Here is an 18,982-nt window from a genome sequence, read left to right as displayed (position 1 = left end):
AAGTGCTGATTAAACACAAGCCTCTATCATGTATGGGTGGAAAAGATGACTTTATGTCACTTACACTGTTCTTGAGGTTCAGCAGAAACTATTTTGACTGTTGTAGAAGTTAGCTCTGCTTCAAAGTTACACAAGTCTGTGCACAGAGACAAAGATACAGGAATTCAGTGGAGTGCAGTAATGCTATGGACTATCACCTCTTCAGGGAGAGCCCACTTCTTTTTTTATGGCTGGAAGTCAGTTGATACATAGCTTTTCATTCCTTTTCCGTCCCCATGATATGGGGATTTATGCACACAAGAGAATTCAAATCTGCATAGATCAGCTAATCTGGCAGCTGTTTTGCAGCACCTGAGTAGTGCAAACCAGAGAGAATTAGGCTGAGAAGAAAACTTCTATTAAAGCAGGTCACAATTCAGTAAAGCATTCAGCCTCACCTCAAATATTTCCATCTGGAGATGGCAATAGTATCTGGAGAAGGCATACAGCATTTACAGAGCACTCAACAAAAGAGTAAACTCTGTCATTTTCCATGGCAGCTTTCTAATGAAGGAAAGCATTTGTAGAACAGCAGTAATAACTTTCCTTTTACAGAAGAATAGTTCACTAGAGATGGTTCCCACATGGAGAAGAAATGCCTCAGATTTTTTTAGCATTTACTTGGCATTTGGGACCTATTTATTACTTCATATACTTGGATGTAATGGCAGTTAACACACAGTTATGACGGGGAAGTGATGTAGGATTCTAAAAGATACAAATTGCAGTACATATTAAACTTCAATTTGCTGCCAGTCTCAAGTCCTTCAGCTTTTTTAGGACTGGAGGGCCCTTCCAGAAATGTGGTGGACATGAGCTACATTAGCTGTTTGTTAAACCCAGTGCTGCTAAATATCTCACTGTGGAGAATAATATCAATGTGTTCTCTTCTTTTTGCACTTTCTTGATGCTATGAAGAAGACATGAGTAAATAATTGCAGTTTTTGTGCAAGTCCACATGTACAATACCTGGCTTCCATGGCTGACTTAGAGTCAAGCGATTTGCAACATTTGCTTTTGTAGCAACATATTCTCTAAATCCTAATTGTTTTACTGATCACAGTGAAAGTAGTAGGAAATATGACAACTAATTATAAGAGTCAGTGCATTATAAAGACACCTGAATTTATATGCAAAATAATATATGAAAAGAAATCTATCTATGTGCAAATGTCTCTCCTTGTGCCAGGCACATGAGCTCCAGTCACAGCCAGAGAAAACTTAGCAAATGCAGTCCCTGGAGATGGAAAAGCCATTATCATCTCCAGGCACGAAGAGCAAAATCACTCTCTAGACTGTGCTGATTAGATAACTGCTGTCACACCAGCTTAAGTGCCCTTACTGGGATTCAGTTGCCTAAATTTAACATGCCTGCTTACAAAATTTGAGATGCCATCATCCCCTGGATGCCAGTCTAGAGTAGTCTCCTGCAGGCCCTGTGACATCTATCAAATGTGCCACAGATGACTTGGACATCCTGGAGACCCTCAAATTAAAATGCTCTAAATAGGAGATTATCTCAGCTTCATCGCTTTAAAAGTCTGAGATACTTAATTCCAGATTAAAGAGATACTTCTCTCTCATGGGGTTTCAGTCTGAAGATTGAGAGCAGGTTTTTTTTTCTTTCAAGGAAACCAGAACAATTAAATAACTTCTGTTTAGCCCACAGTCCAGTGGTAGTGATCCACATCCTGCCTGAGCAGAGTTGAGCACCTGTATTTAACTGCAGAAGTTCCCTAGCCATCACTAAAATTTTTCAAGGGGAAATATCGATCAGCAGGATGTGGACTTACTGATTTACTTAATCAGCCACTGACTAGAAGACATTTAAAGAGGCAATTGAAAACATTATTAAACAGAAGAAACAGACAGCTCCTCTTTCTTGAAACCTTTGAAGCCTGGCAATATAGAAACACTGTTAGATTCAGACTCTTTCAGCCAAAGGGTGGAACTGAGACCACATTTCTCAATGGTGATAAGTGCATTGTATGCTGTGGAATTCAAAATTAAATCTCTGCTCTCTCTCCACATTAAGACTGAGTTGTCTGTGGATATGCTGAGAAATAAAATTTGTGATACTAGAGAAGCTTTGAAATCATAAGCTTAAATCCATAGGAATTTTATATACTGCAGTTAGTTGAGCAAGGAGTCAGAAAATCTATGCTTTAGTTTGGCTTGTAAAGAGGCATTTAGGTATATAAATTCCTCTTTAATCTCAGTTATCCCAGTTCTTAAGTAATTAAATAACTTGTCAGGGAGGTAATTTGTTATAGAAAAAGGTTGGTTTAAAATGTGGAAAATTTTAAAAATCTTTTAACCTCAAGTTTGAAGTGAATTATCACATGTTTTATAACTGTGATAAAACTGTTGTGGATTAATGTTTGATTTTTCTGTATTATGCCTTAAATCATTATGCTGCATAAGGAAAAAGAAGCACCAAACAGAAAAGCAAGCATATTATTACCTTATTATTTAGTACTGGACTGTAAACTGTGAGAAAATGTCACTGAGATCTTGCTGGGTTGAAGTCAGCTAATCACTGCAGAAATAAATATAGATTGGAAATACAAGGGAATCTGGAAAATAACTATGGCTATTTTTAGATAATGGCATCCTTCCACTCCTTGAATGATGATACAATAACCTTCAAGTTGGGAACTCACAAAGAACTTGGACTGAGTTCCATGCAGTAAGTCTAATCTCAAGAAAGAACAGTATACAGAAACACAGATCTGAATTTTTTTTTCTGTCATTTAGTATTACTTGCTGGAAAATGGTATAATTATTTCTTTCTCTTTTTAATTACATTTTCCTTGCCTCTCCCTTTAGAACATTTGTAGTTTTTCAGAAAGATGACAGCAATTAGGATTGCACTGGCAGTCTAATAGTGATAAAGCACATGAAGTCTAATGGTTGCCTTTGTATTCATGAATGCATCCATGCTACTGAAGGGTTTCTCAGTGTTCAAACAATACACATATTTAGTGAATTATTTAACTTTTACATATTTAAACAAGAAACATTCTGTGCTCAGGGGAAAAAACAAGGATACACTCTGAACTGTACTGTACTCAGGTTCAAATGATGAGCATCTTTCAGTGAGAGAAAAAAAGGTCTGTTAGCACTCTTAGGCAAGAATGGATTAATTTTTATCTTAATCTGGTTTATAGAAAAGCATTTCCTCCTCTTTGATGTGGTATATGCTAAGTGAAAACATCATGCTCTACCCATCAGAATCATGCAAGTGGTCACTCTTTCTTTTGCACTGATGTTACAAAAGGAGATAGCCTGCATAGCTGGAAGGTATCCATGATATTAAACAGTTCATGGGGCTGTGAAGTGCTGAGAGCAATCATGCAGAGCAACAGGCCACAGGAATGCAAATCATCCACAAAGCCAAAAGTGGAGCTAGCAGGTGGCCTCTCCTATTCATCTGATGTCAACACACTGTTCAGATCAAGCCCTTTTAACATCTGGGTAGGCACACTATTGCTTTTAATTAAATATAATACAGCCATTCAATGTTCTCGCATACATGAAAACCATGCAGTAAAAAGCATATCTTCTGCACACTGAGGGTCACTTTGGTTATATAAATAAATAGTACCATTTAACTTAGATTGTGAGGTAGTTTAAATTTCATATCCTTGCCATATACTGCTCAGTTAGAGCCTCTTTGACATTTCAGTGACTGACCATATTTCCATGGAAAATGTTCCTGCTCCTTCAGAGGATTTAGAAGGGGAAAAAAAAGCCTTGTAATTAACTTTTTCTACCTCTGAAACATTTCCACTGTAAAAGATTTTGAACAGAAACATTTGTTCTCAAAATTAGTTTACCGAGAGAATTTAACTGTGTTAACATATAAGCCATGGAAACTGTCATAATATCTAATTAAATTATTGCTGACATTCCAATCAGTAGCAAAAAAACATCTGCAACTGTAATTCTACTACAGAGAAAGTATAATTAAATCTATTCGGTAATGGGTAGCAAGCTATTGCAGAAATATACTGCAATGCTTTAGAAAGCTGGAATGCTTCAAAATATCTTTTACAAGTATAATAAACCTATTTTTTTAAGGGGGAACATGAATATTCTTCTGAAGACCCTTTATTAGGATTTAATTTCAATGAGTTTATGATTACATTAGTTCTTCTGTTTGAAACAGACTGGAAAAAATAATTGCCATCATTCAAAGCCCAGGATAGAGAAGCCTCTTAGAGTGTTTTATTCTATGTCTATGGAGAGCAAATGATAACAGCATGCTTCATTTTGATTTCAGGAGATAAGCAAAATAAAGCACATAGTGGAGTGTTTTCTTGAACAGAAACATTTTCCAGAATTAGAGCCAGAAATGTGTGACAAAGCTGAAGTGCATTATTGTAAAAAATTAGGAAAATAGATGACTTGGGCGGAAAGTAATGGGATGTGAAGCATTAAATGTAAAGTCACAAGGTCAACTGTTGGTAATGGACTGAGGGTTTTTATGTGAATGATGGGTGCTGGGTAACTCTGTAAAGAGAGATGTATGTCCAGCCCCTAATGGGCAAATGTAGTCATCCCAGAACTCCATCACAGTTGCCTTTTTCTCTTTCTCCAGTCAGAAAAAGACTGCATTCAACTGGAATCTCAGTCTATGATGCCCTTTCCCATCTGCACTGAGGTAGACTGATGTTTGGAAAGAAGCTTTGCCTGAATTGGTCTACTTTCTAATTATGCTCCTAACATGGATATTTGCTCTCCCTCCTACAAAGCTGGAGTTAATACTGAAGCAACAACTTCTCAGGAAGAGATAACAAAACCAGCAACACATCAAAATTCTGCCTCAGCCACGCTTTATGTCAGAGGTTGAATTATAAGCAGTAAAGTTTTTCTACTTTCTTGGACATGCTATCCACCCATAAATTCCATTTCATTAATTCAGATGCTCAACAGACTGTTGAGCATCAGTATATATTACAAATAAACAATGTCTAGTATTCATTCATTACTCTGATATAAAAGCTCATATGTCCACTAATGATCATGTACAAGGAAATGGTACCTCAACAGCACTTTCAGAGCGAACATCAGGTTTCAGCTGCATAATCTCTGTTGTTTTGCAGAAGATTGTACACCTAAAAGCCCTATTAAATGCTTTCAGAAATGATGGCTATATAACTTTTCCCAGTGTAAAATTAGTCTAACTATAAGCAAAAATATGTGGTACAAATATGTCACTGTCACTGTGCAAGTAAGTTTATTGGCCTGCTGGAATAAAGGAGGCTTAAAGAGTGTTACTCCTACTGAGATCATTGCAAAACTTCCACTGACTCCTGGGTTAGGAATTAGGCCTGGGGAGAATAAGATTTTGTTTCTCTTTTATGTATTCTACTATGGAGTTGGGTTGTGTGGGGTTGGGTTGCTTTGTGTTGGGTTATGTTGGGAGTGGTTGCCTGCATTAAAGAGAGGTGAGGAGGAGAGAAACTTCTGGCCAGGGTCTTGTTTCTAAAAAGCTTCAGGGCAGGAGGCATCACAATGAGTAGAGATGGCTCTTGAAGAAAAGAGATATAACAATAATGCCAGTTACTCGGTTCTGATCACCTGGCAGCTGTTACTAGGCAACAAGAGCCAACAGATTTGCAAACTACATAGTAAAGAAACAACTATATGTGGTTATGCAGCTCAGACACCTAACATTGCAGCATTTTGATATTGTATAAAAAGAAAAAGGACACTATACCAAATTTAGATAATTGCATAAAATTCCTACATTTTTCCATACTGAAAACATCCGTTTCATATATTCTTAAATATATTTTTGGACATAAGGGAATTTAAACATATACTCAATGAAAGATCTTATCAGATGCCTGTCTTCTTAGCACTTTTTTTGAAACTCAGATATGTGTTCTACAGTTTGTAATTTCTTCAGCAGAGGCAGAAACATCATCTGAAGTAATCAAAAGGAAATAAGTGTCTCTTTAAGCAAAACTTTGAAAAATTTTGAAACCTCAGAAAGACAGATGAAAAAAAGCTCTAGATTTGCCTTAATTATAAACCAATTGGGCAATTACACCTATTCAGCAATTATACCTATTCGGCATGTTTGTTATATCTTCTAATGAACTGTAGTGGTTTTGAAAACAAATCACTAGAATAATTTTCACAAACCTTACAAGTTCATTTTAAAACCCAACTAAAATACTTTTCCTACTAATCTATGCCTTGAAAGTTCTAAAGTCACATTAAAAAATATTTTGGATGCCCTGTTTCCAAGTGCAGATATTTCTCCTCTCCTTTTAAGAAGGTTCAGCACTTTCCTTGGAAAGATTAGTCTCTCTTAGGTGCTTCAATAAAATGTGTAGGCTTTCAGATTCATTAATTGAAGCCTCTACACCTTTTTTTAATTAATTTCATTTTGGAAGTAATTATGTTTTGGAGGTGTTATCTCTGTAAAATACTTCATGACCTATTGTACATCTGTCAAATTTATTTTGCAAATACGATACTCTTTGGAGGAACTCTGAGGCACTCATCCAGAATTCAGCTGGATTAAGTGCTGTAATGAAAATGATGCCCCAGTGTATTTTATACTACAGTAAGTGCTTATTTCAGAATTCAGTTATACCTACAGGAATATATTCTATGTCTGATTACTGGGAATGCCAAAGATACACAGTGTTTTGGCAGAATGACTACAACTCTGCTAACTAAGTTAATGCTTATGAAGAGGAACCTGGGTGAAAATATTACATACAGTCTAAATTTCTTCCTCTGGTCTACAAATGGCATTTACTTGATAGACATGAGAACAAGAAGGTTGGTCCCTTTGCTACCTCTATAACTTTTCCACTACAGCTATATGATTTGAAATGTAGCTGTTAGACTTTTTTAAATTGCAGCTTAAGAAAAGTAAGAAAAAGAATATGACAGTCAGGGCTAGTACTCGCTAAGAGCTAGGCTAAGATCCTCCTGCAGTACAAACAAGAGAGAAGGGGAAAGAGAAAGAAATTGCTAGATAGAAAAATGGTTTGCCTTAATATTTCCTTCTGAATATGTTTTGAGAAAGTAGCAATCTGAAATTTTTACTCTGTGTTTGATTAACGCTGAATAAGAAAAATAAATAACATTTATGTTTGTATTTCTTGCCATTTATGTCATTCACCCCTAAGCAAAATTCATTGATAATCTCTCCCCCTTTTAGCTGTAGTGAGTTCTTTTGATGGTTTCTTGATGTACATTCAAGAGCGTTTCAGTTTTACTGGCTCATTGACTACTTGAAGACTTCATATTCAAACAAATTTAATTTTACCATCAGTTTGAAGTGAATTTTGTTGTTTTATTTAGATGTTTGATTTATGAGCCATTTAGGACAGATTCTACTGTTAATTACGGTTTTTTATTATCTCTATATGTTAAATGATCCTTACATTATAATTTTGCAAAATAGTTTTTTATCAAAATAACATTACTTTTAAATATACTGTTGTTGTGCACATAAAGAACAAAATATACAAAATCTGACTGAGAATGTAGTTCCTGTTAAATAGTATTATCGTTTTATTTATAATTTTGCACCTCTTAATCCTTTAGCAGCTTTACTATTCATTACTTACTGACCTGTCGTTCTGTCTTTATTAAAAGCAAACTAACACATTCCTTTCTTATCTTTCTGGCATCTTGATACAGTGAAGCATTTTAAACTTTTAAAAGTTTTACAATGTGTTATATGATAGTTCCCACATAGAATTGCCTGTGTCTTATCTTTAAAAGAGTTTAGAAAACTCTGTATATTTAGCAGATATCCAAAACGAACTTACAGACAAGGTTAGAGTAGATCTCTTACAGATTCTCTTAATCTGTGCTTTTCAATAACACAGGGCAAGGATTTTAGGGGGAGTAGGAATTTACTAGATCAATGGTGTTAGAAATAACAGATACACTTAAAAACACAGGACCTGGCTGATCTGAAATGCAGGCAGCAAACTTCAAAGTAATTGCAGCCTGATTTTAATTCTTCTGAAATAATTATGTTGTTCAGACTATTTGAATAAAGGAGGACATCAGCAACAGGAAAACTTAGGAAGTTTGTAGTCCTTAAAGAGCCAAGAGACACATATTAGGGAACCGTGTGCTCCAAAGGATTGTAGTCCAGAGTTAGCTTGTCTTGGTTTTTTTTATGTAGTTGAAACAGAATGTAGAACATTCTATTCTACATATTATAGTGAACAACTTCTGTCCTAAGATTACCTCAACATCTTCTTGCTCAAAGCAAGCCAATGGTTGTGTCAGACAGGTAGTTAAAGAAATTTTTCAAACATATGTAGGATGTCAAAATGTCAGGCATAAGGGAAAAAAAAGGTTTGGAAAGCAGTATAAGTGCATGCAGAGATGAGCTGTTCTCTAGTTGATCCTCTGCATGCAACAGCCTGTGCAATTCAAACTGCAGTACATTGCAACTTGCACTTGGTGTGAGTGTTACTCTCTTGCTTGGGCACATTCTAAGAAGAGCATGTTGATGTGGCTTAACTACATCTGATTTGCAGGTGCCAGTTTTAGAAAATGGGATTCATAACACTGAGTAAAGACTCTGCATTTCCTATAGAATAAATTGTGAAAGTCAGCCTCCTTGGGAAGATGTGGATAACATCAGCCTATATGAGTATGAAGGACACAGCCAAAGAAGAGTGCTCAGACTACTGAGCCTCACACATACTTCACCTCCTCTTTAATATGGATTCAGATGTAGAAACTGCTGCCCTAAAGCATTACATTTGGGGTTTTTTACGCAAATAGTTGGCCTGTTCTTCACATAAGAGGTGACAGTAGTACTACCATCATTCAGTAGTATTCTGATGCCTATGGTATGCAACCAAGGTCCCACCTTAACCTCAGGTGATTTGGATCCTTATCTTCTTCAGAAGATGAAATCGTTTAGTGTCCTGCTGAAGGTGCACCACTGGACTGCCAAGAACAAAAATTGTAGAACCTAAAGGAATTATGTTGCTTAAAACAAGGGTGGAGAGATACTTGAATATATTACCTAGAGAAGTTGTGGATACCCCATCCCTGGAAGTGTTCAAGGCCAGGTTGGATGAGCATTTGAGAAACCCAGATGTCCCTGCCCATGGCAGGGAATTTAGAGCTAGATTATTTTTAAGGTTCTCTCCAACCCAAATAATTCAATAATTGTGTGAGTGCTGTGCACATAAGATCAAGAACATGCTTGCATTTTTTATCTATATGCTTTACACTACATAGAATAAAGAACATAATCTTGATAGAAAAGACTAAAATAGATACTTTGTCATTAGATTATGCTGATAGATTTGGCTAGAGAAATATTTTTAAATCAGTGTTCTGATGCTAATTAGTTCCTCCATGAACATGCCAAATATAACCATCATCATTTTCACTTCATGAAGAGCTGTTATAACACAGATTACAAGAATCACTGAGGACACTCTGCTTAATTCTACTGACATGATTAAAACCAGAAAAAGTGAGATCATGTCAGACAAAGTTCTATTAATTTTTAGATTATTAATATCTTTTGGCTTGTGACTTGGTCTATGCTAATTTTCTGGAGAACAGTTTTGTTTCATTAAAGTTCTGTAAAGATTCAAATAAAAATGAGTAACTATATCAATTTGTAATACATTAAGATAAAAATATCTATAGTGTTCAGAAATGAATCGGGCAATAAATTGTTATCCTTTGACAGAAGAATTCAGTGTTTGGCTTCAAGATCTCCTAGCACTTCTCTCCTCCAGGCTCCTACAAAGTCCTAAAAATATGCAGAATAATATATGGTGTTCTGTTTAATCACTGAGCATATGAATTGATGGGAGTTTCTTATATGGGAAACTGAAGTATATTTTTATGGTCTACAGTTCTTTACTCATGTTTAAGCAAACACAGACAAGCCCAGCATTGTACATTCTCCTAGCGAAAGAGATTATAATCAAGCTGATATTCTTCTCCTTTATATAAGCATGGACTATTTTTTTTTTTGGAATCTTCTTGGTTAACATAACCCATCTGTGACAGCTGCTGTTGATAAAAGCTTTTTAAAAGCTGCTCTACTTGAAAACATCATATGCTGTTTTAGGTTTTTTTTCTTTTTTTCACGACACTAAAATTATTAGACATGATTGATTGGCTTTTTAATCTGGTATTTCCATTGCCTAAGTGATTAGGTTCATCATCCATGGAAGGCAACTCTAGAAAGAAGGAACAATCAAACTGAGGATTTTTTCAGTAGTTGACTGGAAATTTTATTAGACAACCAATAGACAGTTAATTGAAAAAATAAAAACAGTTCAAGAGAATTTTGTAAAGCAGACACAGTAATAAAAGATCACATGTTAGGAAACAGAGAATAATGCGCATAGTAATTCAGACTTGTAAAAAATCAGATTGTGTTTTATACCAACGAAAATGATATAGTATTTTCTATATTTATGTTCTATTAAATAACAAATAAAATCACATATTTAAAGTAGATATTAAAAGGGTGGAAGTGCCTTTTATTCTGGAATTACCTACATTATGAGTATCTGAATATACTATTAGATGTGTATGAAGAAGATTTGAATTTTTCATTTAAAAGCAAATTTAAGAAAAAAATAAATTAAAAAAACCCTGAAGATAGAAAAGAAACCTGATGCAACAGCCCTCTGATCTCCCTCTACACCAGACAAAGTTTCTTCCACTTGAACAAATGAAGTAACTTGATATCACACTTGGATGGGTCTTCTTTGTTGGTTATCGCTGGAAGGGAGAGGTCACGCTGTTAGCATTTGCTGATAGCAGCATGATAGCAGGGAGAAATGTTGGGCTCTGGATGAAGAAGAGTTGCCTTCGGTGAGTAAGAACTGCCTGCTGTGATGTATCCCTTTTGGTCCTTCTGAGATGCCTTGATTTTGGCCTCATCACCAGTCTGTCTGAATATATAATTACTGAATATGGGAGTTTTGCTATAAATACCCTTATTTTTTCTTCTTTTTGTCCTGGAGGAATTTGCATACCCCATCTGTCTGCTTTTTTAGTCAGAGAAGTAGCTAATTGGGCTATTGAATGCTGAGAAACATCAAAGGAAAGACTACAATACGTGGGCAGATTCAGAAGAGTAGTGAATTCAGTACATCAGAGGGAAACAGCTAAGTGCAGTAATTTTAGCATACCACAAATAAAACTTCTTCCATTAGGTGCACATATATATTGCACATATTTGGGGACTGTAGATCGAGTGTTAGTTAGTATGGATGCAGCCAAGTTATCAGGTGTCAGAGCTAGGATGGTTCCTGGCCCTTTTAGATCACTGAATGTTGGCCTCAAGCAAAATGCGCAGCTAACAAATGCATGGCGCATTGTGAGGCATGTCCTGAGGATGTTGTAGGGTGGGTGTCAGCAACCTGAGTTTTGGCAGCAGTAAAATCTGGAGCCCTGTCAATCAAGGGACGCTAGAGTGCAGCCTACAACCAGCTGATTTTCCTTCAGGTGGCTGCAGCAACACAAACAAAGCAGCAGTTACAGAGCAGGTTGCAATTTCTGATGTGTTGATTTAAATCTCAGCCAGATTTGGACACATTATCACTGAAACAGTATTCACCTAGATTAGCAGCTGCCAATATGCCAGCAACTGAGCTGGCAGACACTCCTGCTACTGTGAAGGCATGAGCTCTCACCAGAGAACTGTGTTTTTTAATGTGGGAAAAGTACTGCTTGTAAAGCAAAGTATTGATGCCCTTAACTTTCAGAAAACTACTGAAGGGGTTTGGCTGATAACTTCAAATAAATAAGCACATGCTCTTTACAAACTTTTGAATCTGAGGTAGGCTGTTGACTTGAAACATGTCGGATCAAGTAGTTCAGTTTCGGCAACTGGAAATTAGATTTTGTAGTGGAAAGTGCCAGGCAACTTTAAATAAACAGAGCTGCCAGCCCTGCTTGTAATAAAAAATTGCACATACACAAATGCACACACATGTACTCCCTCAGAAACATCATTTGTGCCCATGTGTCTGCTCCTGGATAGACTCAGCAGAGCTGGCCAGAGGCAGGCAGGAAGAGAGTTACAAGAGCAAGAATAAACAATCTGGAGTCAGCCAGAAAATGAAGCTCTCACCTCTGCAGATGTTGCTCATAGGTCGTGGTTAAGCAGCATGTGTGAGTGATAAACTTGAGAGCTGTGAGTATTTAGAATGTCTTCCAGGTCATGTGTATGCAGGAGTGACCAAAGGGCAACAGCACAAGCTGGACATCAGTTCTGCTGATAAGGAGGGTGGCATCATTCCTTTCTCATCAGCACTAAATCGGCTCCTCTGTAATATTCCCTGACTGAAGGAATAGCTGTCAAACCTTGTCCTCACGAAGAAAGGAGTAAAGAGACACACAGAGTATTTCATTGCACCCCTTGACATCATTCCCATTAGGCTAGCTGCCCTTAAGAGTGGATAGAAATGTGAACTGTACTTCTTGAAGGGTGGGTGGCCTATTTAATGCCTCGAGTACTGTGTGGTTATTAATGTACCCTCTCAAAACAGAGCAAAACCACTAAAGCTGCATGTTGAGGGAGTTTAGGGGAACTCCCATAGATGGACAGCTTCAGGGAATGCTCTCTAATAAACACAGGTCCCTAAGAAACAAACCAAATGGTAATATATTATGAAAATTAAACCCACATTATTAAAAGAAGGACTTTATGAAAGTACTTGGACTATTTTTCAGGTTTCTTGGCTCACACTTTCCTCCCTGCTGTTCCAGACTTTCCCACAAGCATTGTCACAGCTATAGGCTTCGACAGCTCTTCATCTACTCTTGAGGTTCTTACAGCCTTTTTCCCCCATTAAAAACTGCACGTAGAGCTCTTTACTAGTGCCAGTTTTGTTTTCTTTTCTTTTAATTTAAAAAAGTAACTTAAAATGGGAAAGCTTCTTTCTTGAAATGAGAAGCTACAGCAAAAAAACATTAACACAGAAAGAGAAAATACCAAAAATATTCTTCTGTTTCTATTTTGTATACTCTTTTTTTTTTCCCTGGCTTGCATTTATATTGCTTATTGTATTTCTCTTTTTACAGTGGTGGGGTCACCTTTCTCACTATGATGGTTTTCAATCCCATCATTGATAGCTTTGAGGATGGAAAAGAAAGAAAAGGAAAATCAAATTTGAACAGTAGTCAGATCCACGGCTCAGAAAACAATTGTTCTCTGCTTCAGACAATGGGGGATTAAGAAGTGACTAAGTACTTGTTTTAGCTGTCTGAGGAATGTGTGGGTTCTATATGTTGGAACCAATAATATATTTACTAGTAGTTAACTTTTACTATGTCACAGTTGCTCTCCAAATAGCTAAGGAACAAATAGTGATGGGTTATAATTTTAAATTTGTTCTTATAATTTGTAAATAGTGTGAGACACTGTCCTAATACTCTGGTACTTTGATAAATGGGCAAAAAAAGGAAAAAACGTCATGTTATAAACAGTTAAGTCTGTTGCAATTGGTACTGCATTTTAATATAAGAGGGCAGAGTCAGTAAGAGTTATTTGCACATATTGTGCTCTAATTATAAAACAGGATGTATTTTTTATTTTGTTTTTTATCTTCTAGGATCATGACACAATTAATTTTTTGGTCCCTTTGTAAAATAAACTGTAGACAAGCAATGTTCACTGGTCCCCTGAAGACATTTAAAACAGCAGCAAACATCTAAACAATACTTAGGACATTTGTTCTCATAAGAGTAGCAGCTGTTGTCAGGTCATATCTTTCCAGAAAAGAGTGAAGACATTATATTCACAGAGATCACATCCAAACATGAACTATAACTCTGTATGTCTAGGTGTTCTAGCACTGTAACATAATTAAAAGTGCTAGAAGAACATCTTAGCAATTGTTTACAGCGGTAAGAAGATACTGGGTTGTTTTTTTCCCCTTGAAAAGTTCAATTTCAGTCACCTAAAACTATACATAAATCCTGCTGAATTTATACAATAGCTTCATTTGGTTTTCTTCAAGCCAATTTTTTCACAAAATATCTGCTATGAAGAGCCCTTCTCTGTCCTTTTTATCCAGTAGTTCAGGGGTTAAAGCACTAATCTAGGCAGTAGCTAATGAATTTTAAAATCCTTTAACCCTTATCTTTAAAGAAGGGCTTGAAAATTAGAAACGTTCTGAGAATAAGTGAGTAGACTCAGCTCTTCTGTTGAAGCATTGCTGTTTTATGCACTAGATCAGGGCCTGAAACACACGCAATGAATTTAAGCAACTTAAGTGAAGTGAGTAACTAAACTAGAACCAGAATTTATATTAGTGAGTCAGGAGCATAAATAAGCCCTGTCCTATGCATTACTGGGTCTGGCTCCTTAGCCTCCTCCCTCCTGCAGACCAGTCATAAGACCAACATGGATACTGTCCTGCAGAAACAAAGCTCATAAGTTTGGACTTGGTTGTTCATTCATATTCATTGTGATCATGCCTTATCTGCCAATTTGAAAACCACTGGTCTAAGGTTTACAGCATTCATCTGGAGGGGGATGACCAAAACAAATTTCCTGGGTGGTAGAAGACAGGATAGTGCTGGAGGTTCAACCCTAGTTTGCTTTGAGGTATGTCTTTCATGTCACTAATAGGAATGGGGTAATGTGTTCCTCACTTCTTAATCAATGGAAACTTTTCCAGTTAGCAACTTGTGCCTTCCATACTGTGGTTTCTGCCTGATACTTCTTGACCAGTCCTTATATGACCAGGAAATCAAACTTTTTTCTTCCTCTGTTTGTTTCAGATCTGCTCACCAGGCACTTCTTGAAGTTTAACACTATTCAGTCATTCTTCCCAGATAAATCACATCTTCAAGACCTCGGATAATTCACTCTACTGTCTTTTCTTGTTTGAAATACATGGTTTTCCTGAAGTGTGAGGCATAAAACTGGGCACAGCGAGACTTGATTAGAACAGAAGGATTATTTGAGCCTTTCATTCTGTTAATCTCACATTAGAAAAAACCTTTCTTGATACTTCAGAGACTCCTGAAAAATTCTTGCTCTGCACATGAGTTGAGTCCATCTTATAGAGGCTTCAGAGCCTTCTCCCCACTCCTGCCACAGCGCGCAGCAAATGCTGAGGAGGTTAATGATTAATTAAACCCAGATGGACTTTTCCTACATCTGATAATTCATCCTGTGACAACAACCATGAAATTACAACAAAATGAAACAGTCATTAAGAACCCGGGTTATCCTACATAATGGTCACTAAGAAGTAAGCAGTGCTTAGGCCAGTGACTAATCCAGCCAGTTTTTAGACTTTCCCCTACTCAAAACACAGCATCAAATTTCTGCATTAGGTCAACATAATGTATGCAGGAAATCATCACCCAAATATTTAGGATGTGAGCAGCAGGCTGTGCAAATAATTGCTTTTTCTATATGACCACAGAATGAGAATATACAATGAAATTCTTATTTCCCTTCTCACTAATCAAAGTAACATTAATTAATTGTTTCTTAGATATTTTAGGAGTTTAAACAGGAGTTCACAAAGAGTGGGAGTGAGAACCATCTCACTGCCTTCAACTGGAGGAGGCTAGAAACACTTCAAAAGAGAAGAAGATAGAGGGCTTGAGGAGGATATCTTTTAATCAAATATCCAAGCTCCCATGTTGCATCTTACCTATGGGTGCACTGACAGTGGTAAGACAGAGTTATGAAGAGAACCTTACACTTGCTGTGAACAAAACCATAGGATTTAAAGCATTTGGAAATTCCTCATCTTGAAAATCTGTCTTTATTTTTCACTGTGCACAAACAATTAAAAAAATGCAAGTCAAATTTGCAACATTTTTATAAATTACTTCAAATTGTGTTTTAGAAAAGGGAATGAAGGGGTAAAGATAATTGTTATGGGAAGAAAAAAATCATCCAACTTCAGTAGTTAGGCATTGTAAGAGTGCACATCTGAGCCTCTATTTAAAGCAAGACACTGGGAAAAAAAGCCTGCAAATTCATCATGACAGTATAATAAAAATTTAGACAATATAAACCCCTTTAAACTGCTATAAATAGTAACTTTTACTTTAACTCGCATGCAGATGAATTTTTCTTAGCATGGAGGGCAAGAGATTAAAGATGTTCTGCCAAAAAAAAAAGGATTAAAAGATAGAGTTCAAATGTATATTTAGGGCTGAGAAAGATGAGGGATGGTAATGATTATTTTAGAGCTCCACCAAGCACCTTTGTCCAATTATCCAAATGCTTTCTTTTTCAGAACAGCTTGGAGGACTCCAGAGCTGCTGGCTGGCCTATGGAGCAGATGTAAGTACTGTTGCTGGAGATTGTTAATGTTATTGTCTTTAAATCTGGTATTCTGTAGAGTGAGAGAAAAATACTACCACTTATTCAAAAAAGTTGAGTGCAGGTACAAGCTTGAGATTCCTCTTTCAGAAAAAAAGTTTGTGTCATCTCCTAATGAGCACATTTCCCTGATTGCTTCAATAGCTTCACTCTGATGTCTATTTTTCTTGAATTCCCTACAACCCTGGATGTGACAGTTTAAATGATCTAAAATATTTTGGTTAATGTGCAGGAATCTTCATAACGATTATTTTAGCAAATATGTTTTATAAAATTGATCATCTTCAAAAATATTAGATGGTATAAGATAACTCCATCTGAAGGTTGCTGGTAACATCAGAAGATTCTCATGGAAAACCTTTCAATGATTAAGACTGAAAAACAGTATTAATAACATGTTTTCCCTCTCATTTTCCATATGTGTGAGAATCAGAATAAAATGTGGGTATACCATGCTCTAACTTTCTCATTGCTAGATGACAGTGGTTATTTGTGTATACACGAGTCCTCAAATTGTTCCAGAATCTTGGTGTATTTTTTTAATTACATCAGCTTCAAAGTACAAAACCCACCCCAGGGGATTTCTCTTCAGCGCTAGAATAATTAGCAAACTGGTAGCTGTACCACTATTATTATCAGCATAATGAGTCAGCCAAGTGTTTGCTTTAACAAACAAAAGGGTTTGTTTTATCAATAACAAAATGATTAGATAGGCCCTTTCATTTGACTCTTTTCACTTAAATCTTTAAATTAAAATCTTTTCAAATGCAGAAATAACCTTTAGCTTTAAAAGTTCCAAAACAAAATGATTTTCCGCTTTTTTCTGAAACTATGCTCTGAATTCATTGACATTTGCTGGTTGTTTCAGTCCTCAGAAACTCCTGGGTGAGTTTACAATGTCGAAACATTTCAGCAGATGTACTTAAACATAGTAAGTCACCCATGTCTTCTTTTTGATAACCTAAGCAGATTGAGGAGGTTTAGATGTTTTCTCCAGCTCTCAAATCATGTTGGAGCCTCTCCAGTTTCTCAGCATCCTATGCAAAATGCAAACACCAGAGATGTCTATGTTTTTTAGTATCCATCTCATGGATGAAGTTGAAAGTTAAAAATCATCTCCCTAGTGTGTCAGGAGAGGAAGAGAGGAAAAATATTTTGGGCAAAATTCAAAGTATCAAAAGATACTATAAACGCAGTGGAACTACTCTTCAGCTGAGGATGTGTAGAGGTGGTAGGAAGATTATGGCTATGTCTGTGGGCTATGAAAGCAGGTTTTCTGTGAACAAGGTTAGAGCATCCTGCACATCTCTTTGGAAGCAGTATGAAGACTTGCACTTTTTAAATATCGTTTATAAAGTACTGATTTCAGACAGATGGTGCCTCAGTTTCAGAAGCAAACTGATACTGAACAAGGAAGAAGCAGTTTCTCCAAGGATTGTGATGGTGTTCATCTTGGGTCTCCCTGAGGAATGAAGGTAAGGATACAGAAATGTGAAACTGTCCATTCTATTTGATCAAACATATCTACTTCAATCTCTACATCCCTGTGGATTTGATTCAACACAAAGCATGTGCTGCCTTGAGGGCTCAGTGTGTGTTTACTGGTATTTACATAATGGAAATGGAGGAGATGGCTTGGAAATCAGCACAGTCTGAAGCTACTTGCAGAGGAAGGGGGAAAGGTTTAGTCTTCAGGCACACACTCTTTTGACAAGCCTGCCATTAGTCCTGTCTCCTGTGGCTCCTTTGGAGAACAGCTGTGTCACAGGCGTAAAAGAAAAGCAAAGTCTACCACAAGAAACAGCTCATCATTTACATACCAAATTTTATGTCCCTGTAGCCCCACTATATTGATCTTGCAGACAAACACCTTCTTTCTGCACAGGCAAGTGGACAAGATTCCTACCCTTGTTGTCAACCTTATCTAGATGATTATGATTATTATTGTTGTTATTATTAGTGGTGATGGTGGCCTTTTCTAACTTTATTTCTACAACCTTTTTTTTTTTTGCAGCATCCTCTTCCATTGCAAGGGCCCAGAACACCCCATTGAGTGCACTGGAAAAGTCAATCTTCCTGGTATGCTCTGACAGATGAAAAAAAGGCTAGAGGAATAAAAATGCAAATATAATTATAAATATATTGTTTCTTTATCATCACTCTTTTGGAGTCACATTGGAAATTGTGCATTTGTTAAGAGTGGCGTCATTATGTTCTTGGATTGTGATCCCACTATGGTGTCAACTGCCCATATCAAAGCCAGTTAAACTACCCAAATTCCTGTCACTCTGTTCACTGCAGTAGACAATCTGCACCAGAAATGTCCACCAGCGCACCTCCATTCCAAGAGGGATAAAACATCTCAGGCAGGACCAAAAGGAGCAATTCAAAGAGCAGTGGCCACTAGAGTGGAAACGTAACCAAGTTAAAACCCATGAAGCACAGTGGGGCCAGGATTTCACCCCAGCCTCTTTTTTCCTGCTTTAAGTGTGTGATTTGGCAGGGGAAAAGTTCAATTGAAGGCACACAGTTAGGCTATACATACAACAAAGAGGCAGGGAGGGGGGAGAAAAAGAGCAACACAAAGGATTACTTTAAAGTTAG

General features: G+C 36.8%; 1 long non-coding RNA gene across 2 annotated transcripts in view; it reads left to right on the top strand.

Moving 5' to 3' along the window:
- Positions 1-18,496, top strand: part of LOC146440178 (uncharacterized) — a 38,394-nt gene extending 19,898 nt beyond the window's left edge. For both annotated transcript variants that reach the window (XR_014851069.1, XR_014851068.1), the window contains 3 exons: positions 16,293-16,339; positions 17,748-17,853; positions 18,393-18,496. This is a non-coding gene — a long non-coding RNA (uncharacterized LOC146440178). The remainder of the gene's footprint in view (positions 1-16,292; positions 16,340-17,747; positions 17,854-18,392) is intronic.
- The last annotated feature ends 486 nt before the right edge of the window (positions 18,497-18,982 follow it).

The sequence above is a fragment of the Lichenostomus cassidix genome, chromosome 3 (assembly GCF_008360975.1).
Source record: "Lichenostomus cassidix isolate B80296 chromosome 3, HeHo_3.0, whole genome shotgun sequence".
NCBI classification, from domain to species: Eukaryota; Metazoa; Chordata; class Aves; order Passeriformes; family Meliphagidae; genus Lichenostomus; species Lichenostomus cassidix.
This window is presented reverse-complemented; position numbering and strand designations above follow the sequence as displayed.